Source organism: Aplidium turbinatum, chromosome 2 (assembly GCF_918807975.1).
Source record: "Aplidium turbinatum chromosome 2, kaAplTurb1.1, whole genome shotgun sequence".
Classification (NCBI taxonomy): Eukaryota; Metazoa; Chordata; class Ascidiacea; order Aplousobranchia; family Polyclinidae; genus Aplidium; species Aplidium turbinatum.
In genome coordinates, this window is record NC_137473.1 from 38,566,887 (window position 1) to 38,573,001 (window position 6,115).

The 6,115-nt window shown below is 37.6% G+C and overlaps 1 long non-coding RNA gene across 1 annotated transcript; it reads left to right on the forward strand.

Moving 5' to 3' along the window:
* LOC145787388 (uncharacterized) lies at window positions 1-4,475 on the forward strand. The gene is made up of 3 exons (XR_014291392.1): window positions 1-45; window positions 1,059-1,218; window positions 4,101-4,475. It is a non-coding gene; the product is annotated as an uncharacterized LOC145787388 (long non-coding RNA).
* The last annotated feature ends 1,640 nt before the right edge of the window (window positions 4,476-6,115 follow it).

Consider the following 6,115-nt stretch of genomic DNA (forward strand, 5'->3'; position numbering starts at 1 on the left):
TGTAGATCTGTACAAAAAGTTGAAGAATTACACACCAGAAGACAGGTAATTATCGTTGCTCAACAGGCTATGCTTTATAAAAATTTCACCACTAAACAACCTTTGAAATTGCTTACAGAGTTGATCTTAAAACTAATCAATAGCCTACAATCTTTTATTAAAATTATTATTTTTTCATCAAAAGTTTCATATAGACAGCATTTGTTGTCGTATTTTTGAATTAATTTTTGAGATAGCTACCTACATCCGACCGGTAGTCTAATCTACCTTAATATCGGGATAGTATGTGAACAAAGACTCCGAAATTATACAAAAGCTATTAAGCGGAATAGTCTATCTTTTGTCATTGCAACGGTGCGGCGTGAACTTCAAGAGTCAAAACCACATTAGGCCTACTGACTATGACATAATAAGTAAGAAGAGTGTTGGCAATAAGATTTGACAGTTGCTTCGCATGGCCTTGGCTACAGAACTATTCCTGGATTTATGCAATCTGCTGTTGGACTCTCTCCTTCAGTCTCAAATAGTTTTGTGTTTTCTAAAGAAGAAATTAAATCGAAATTGTACGCTAAAAGATCATGGAAATGGAGTTAAAAAAAACAAACGACTCAACAAAATCAGAAATAAAAGAGTTTCCTTGTAAATGTGATACTAGAATAGCTTTCCATAAGTTTAATCAGCCAAAACTAAATGAGTTGGTGAAACAATGTGATTTAGATCTGGACAAAAAGGAAGCTGATTTCGCAAACTATTTTAGCAGACTAGAAATCTCCATTTGCAAAGAATCTAGACTGTGCAGAAAAAAAAATAAAGTCAGATTCTAAATATTTCAGGACATATGTTTCCAGAAACTCAATAAAATTGCTGTTAATTTCTTCTTTCGTGTGAGACAAGATTGTTCAGTGAAAATAAGAAAAAGATATATTTTTAAATTTGCCGTTAAGAGGTAGGTCATGTTTCTGTTCACACACGTTTTTGTCGCTACTTCTTTGTGAAATTATGGCATCGCTATAATCTTTCTAATAACATAAATACAATTTTGTATCGTGTTGTTTCAGAACAGTTTCAATAATTTTTCTCCAAAAGCCAGTGCTAAACTTATGGAAGCAAAACTGATGGTGTTAAAGTATTTATGCACTGGAGATGACGTAAACTGCGAAATCAAACGGACTATTTGTCAAAAAGGGGCTTTTGCGAAAACCAAGAGATCGGTGAAGGGTAAGTGTAATAACCCAAACAGCAATATGCGTCATTTTTACATTGGTTTAACGTCTGCAGACATTCAATTTATAATCTTGTGTTCGTGTGAATATGTTGCTCGAATGTGGCAGTTACGCTTCTCTTTCAAGCGGTGGCATATTTTCCAACCTTGAATTTTTACACAAAATGCCGCCTCCTTATTTGGCATCACCAATCTTTCAACAGAGCTCAACATAAGAACAGCCCAAGCAAAAGCAAGCTTCCAACAAATGAAACCAATTCTTTGCAATAAAAATATCTCTTTCAAAACAAGATCTAGAGTTTTAAAATGCTATATTTATCCTGTTTTTCATTACAACTCTGAAACCTGGAATATTTCAACAAAAATGGCAGAAAAGATTAATGCTTTTGAAATGTGGTGCTTCCGTAGAATGCAACGCATTTCATGGCTGGCAAAGAAAACAAATAAAGAAATTCTACACCAAGTGAACCAAAACAGAACTCTGTTAAAAAGTATGAAAACCAGACAATATAAATTTCTCGGCCATGTAGTAAGAAAGCAAAAACTGGAGCATCTCTCTTTAACTGGTAAAATTTTTGGAAAGCGGGCACCTGGCAGACAAAGACAAACACATCTGGAACAATTTAACGACAAGACAGAAACAATCATCCATGCAACATATAATAGAAACATTTGGTCTAATTATTCATCTGAGGCCGTCGATGCCTGGTTCAGGCAAGGCAATTGAAGAAGAAGAAGAAGAATCTTTCAAAAGTTAACTCACTCAGTTTTCGCAGTACAAAAATATCAGTTACCTACACGAGATCAACCACGACACGCAACGCAATAAAAAACAAAACATCACTATTGTAGGCCTGACCGTCATGCTTACTGCCACACTGGAATTTTTTACAAACGAAATCTTGTTTTGGTCACTTTTTGAACATTTTTAGGAGCGATGATTTTTTTTTATCAAGATGCACTTTTTGTATGACCACAGCTACAACCATAAATCGCTATGTTCGGTGTTGCACGCATCAAAGAAATAAATTGACGGCGTCAGCGCAAATTGCCAAAAACATTACGGCGTAAAGTACTGCGTCAGCTCTTAAAGAAATTGACGGCGTCACCGTCAGCGCTAATTTCTAGCGCTATTTTAGCCAGGGTCTCACAAAACGGAAGTATTTCAACCAAATGTAGGCAAAAAATAGCTATAAATAACGAGCAGGTTTTATGTTTTGAGACTGTATTGTAATTAGCTGCTTTAGCTTATTATTGATTTCTTTGTAGAAACACAAGCATTTCAAACGTTTGTCTGACAATCTGCTGCGTTTGGGACGCATAATGTCCTTTCCAGCGAAAACATGCGTTCCACAGCAGCGCTGAATGGTATTGGTTTGTTGTATTTCAAAAACAAGTCTTGAAAACGTTTGCTCAGAAAGGTAGCCTCACTGTTCCAAGCGTGCTGTGATGGTTTAGCATATATAAATCTTATTTTAACGAGGTCCTCTGCACCAACATCGCTCTTTTCAGGGGCATAGAGCTCCTGAAATAAAGTAGGCCTATCTTCAACCTCCGCGATGACATTCATTGATTTTTCGCTTTCTCTCTCTGATCCCTCGTTCTCGATACTGCTCACGATATGAGTGATCACCATTTGGCGAACTTCTTCCTCTTGTATTCCAGGGAGCCATTCCAACCAACGTGAAAGCCGGTAATTCGGATGAGTCGCTTTGGCCAGAATACATTGTGAAACTCTCATTGTAAAACGAGATTTTTCATGAAAACGAAAAATGACGCATAGCACTTGACGCAATCGGCAAAATAGTTGAAGGTGCTATCACTTCCGTCAACTAAAAAATAAACTGACGGCGCTAGCCTCAGCGTCAACAAAAAGTTGACGCCGTCAAATGACGCCGTCAAATTGACGGCGTCAACATACAACACTGGCTATGCTATAGCTTATGTAACCAAATTCATTAAATTAAAATAAGATTTAAGTAGATGGTTGGGCTTAAAAATTAAGTTAGCTTATCATTGCCAAAAATTTTATTCAGGATCACAGAATGATTTCAATAATTTATTTCTTGAAAACTTGTATAACTTAGTATGATGTAGCCTTTCAACAGGTTAGAATTACGAAAATTTATCTGAAGTATCCTCATTTTCACCTAGAGCCTAATAGGCCTATACTGTATTCACGGCACATTACACTGTATAGCCCATCTTCCTTAACACAGAAGTATGTCAATTTAACTGTAATTATAAGTTATTTGAGTGAGCAATGTTTATCGTAGAATATTATCCCACATTGTTTTGTTAAGTTTTGAAGAACACAAAAGATATTTCCCACTTATTCCACTTCTGAAGCTATGCGTGCTTAATATCGCTGGTTCGATGAATAAATGTGGTTGAGCGAGCAAAGCGAGCGAAAATGTTTTGCAAAAGTAGAAAAAAAAATCATATCAAATGTAAAATTACAAGCCGAAAATTGCACTAACTAAATATACGTGGGCCTTTAGACGTAGGTGGGCCCTCAGCTGGAGTTTGGAAAGCAGTAACTGCGGCGTAGCATGATTTACGCTATTGATTATTATCGAACTTCTGTAGCAGAGTTTTTCTTTTTCAAATAGCCAAAAAACATTAAACAGACAAATGAGTGGGCCCCTAAACAACTGTGGGCTCCCCCGCCGGGGGAAGGGGGCACTTAACCCGGCTCTGTTCTTATCATACTTTCTCCATTTTCTTATCTATGAGATTCTGTACATTTCAGTTAATAATTGTCATTTATATAAGCAATTTCTGAATTTTTATTGGGATAAACTTACCATTTCCGCGTAAAATTAGATTTTCTAGCATTCTTTTGTAAGGCCTTAGTTTGAGCTCAGTTATTTTTTAGCACGGACGGGATTCTGTTTCAACTGTTCAATTTCTGACCCAATTTGTTTCAACACCTGTCCGCAATGAAGATATTTGGCGAAAAAGATTTTTTGGCAGACGGAAGTCGTTCTGAAAGTACAATTCCATGACGTTATTTGGCTAAAAACTTATTTATTGTTTTTGGTTGAAAATAATGCGGACATGACGACGGGTGAAAGAAATATACAAACATGCATTCTCTGAACCTCTATTCTTCGAAGTTCTACATCATCTGTGTGGCAGCTAGATGAGAACGTCTACACAACGGCGGCTCAGACTCGTTCGGCTCAGCACCACTCATTGAGCACACGGCAGTCGGCAGCGTCTTGACAAGACGCTTTGTGAAACCCAACAATCGGAGCAATAACTTGATAACTGATAGTAGCCTATTTCGGTGTTTCCAGCTATCAATTGCAATACATTGTAGCAATTGTGCAATATGTTTAATAAACAAAAAAACGTCGATAATGTGAAAGCAACTGATACGTGTCAAGAATGTCAGCAAAGCAACAGCAAGGTCTAGTCAAAGATATAGGCCTATATCTATTTATTTATGTACCGTACTTAGTGTTTTTAGTAAAACTTACCATCAGCTGGCTACCGGTGCCATCAGTTGCCGACCCCTTTTTTTGTTACACCACTGGATCTTTGTCAATATGGCTTAGTGGTTAGTGCGCCCGCCTCTGAATCGGTAGGCATGGGTTCGATACCTCGTCGGGTCATACCAAAGACTTTTTAAAAATGGTACTGAATCTAATTCCTGCTTGGCACTGAGCAATGGAATGGATTCGGCCTCGGGTAACAATGTACTCAGTTGCGCCTCTATACGGCTGCATTGGTACTGTCTGCTTTGTAAAGCGCTGAGGAGCAACGCATTCTGCGTTGGATACAGCGCTATATAAAACCTAACATTATTATTATTATTAATATACACAATTACACATAACGACAAATGTTAATTAATTTCCTGCGCTCGGACGTCAGGTAGGTTCACAAGAGAGGGATACCTCCTCTTGTCTGCGCTGCCAGACAGACAGTTATTGTGTAACAGTGAATCCGCTTCTATTGCAAAACGAACTAAAAACTTATGTCAATTAAATTTCACAGAAAACAGACCTTACACAGCCAAATAAAAAAATTTCGTTACTTTACTTTTTCGTTTTCACCGTGTTTGATAAAAGTATTGTTCATAAGTATAGTAACGTACTTGGGTCGTGACATAGGCAGCTTGGTCTATGTGCCAACAACGTAGCCTGAATTCGATTTGGACTGTTTTGCATATGCCTCGAAGCTGTAAATTAAAATAGCAGAAGTTGAAAAAAAATGCTCTAGTGGTCTAAGCATTGTCATTGTTCGCTTCACAATGCCTGAGGCCAGGGGCGTAGCCAGCACAAAATTTCGGGAGGGGCAAATAAGTATTTTTGCACTTGCAAGTGAGCCCGGCAACAAGGCGTAACACACACAGGGGGTCTGGGAGGCCTCCCTCAGAAAACTTTGACAAAAATACCTTAAATTGCGCATTCTGAGAGTACTTAATTTCTGCCTAAATCAATAATAACACTTTTTCAAATGACGCTGTGACGGAGGGTGAATTTTTTTTCTTCAAAATATTATAGGAAGGAATTATCCCCTATGCCTCCCCTGACTACTCTCCTGCTTAAGGCTATTCTCAGATTTGTTGTTACTTTGCTGGGCATGAAGCTTAGCCTACCTAAGATTTATAAGATTAAATATGGTTGGACAATAGACGGCTGAAGAAGCTGCAATGTTAGTAACCATCTGCAGTTGAGCATGTATTGAAATACGGTAGAAAGTTTGCATATTTGAAAAAGTTTCGATTTTATCATTGGTTCACACGTGCAGCGTCAATACAAGTTTATATGAAGTACAGCCTTTTAACCAAGCCACAATGAATTGCTGACATTTTGTAACCAGGCAGAATAAATGTTAAGAATTTGAATCACAGCCTATCTCAGTTGAATTTTTAACTAATCC